The sequence below is a fragment of the Chrysochloris asiatica genome, unplaced genomic scaffold (genome assembly GCF_000296735.1).
Source record: "Chrysochloris asiatica unplaced genomic scaffold, ChrAsi1.0 scaffold00181, whole genome shotgun sequence".
In the NCBI taxonomy this organism is placed as follows: domain Eukaryota; kingdom Metazoa; phylum Chordata; class Mammalia; order Afrosoricida; family Chrysochloridae; genus Chrysochloris; species Chrysochloris asiatica.
The window spans coordinates 5,818,453-5,819,086 of NW_006408699.1; positions in this window are offsets into that span (position 1 = coordinate 5,818,453).

A 634-nucleotide genomic window follows, 5' to 3' on the forward strand; every position below is an offset into this window, starting at 1 on the left:
AATCTGTATGCTGAACAAATAATCCAAGAAGCTGATCTCTATGAAGAAGAACATGACATTAGAATGGGAGGAAGACTAAGTACCAACCTGTGATATGCGAATGACACAACTGTGCTTGCTGAAAGAGAAGAGGACTTGAAGCATTTACAGATGCCTTCAGTGTGGATTAAACCTCAGTGTGACCATAAAAACCAAACTGACTGCCACTGAGTTGGTTACAACTCACAACAACCCTATATAGGTTTCTGAGGCTGTAAATCTTTACCAGAGCCGAAAGCCTCATCTTTCTCCATTGGAGCAGCTAGTAGGTTTGATCATCAGTCTTGTGGTTAGCAGCTCAACACATAATCCACTACATTACAAAGATTCCTTTGGTAGAGGGTCAACAAAAAAGAGAAAGACCCTCATTGAGAAGGATTGTCACAGTGACTGTAACAATGGGCTCAATTATAGTAACTCTTGTGAAGGTGACACAGAATTGGACAGTGTTTTATTCTTTTGTACATGGGGTCATTATAAGTCAGAACCAATTCCATGGCACTTAACATTAACAAAAACAATATAGGTGGAAATTTTAAGACATGGTAAAATTGTGGCTTGGCGGGGGGCGGGGAGGGGGGGCTGTGTGGCAGGG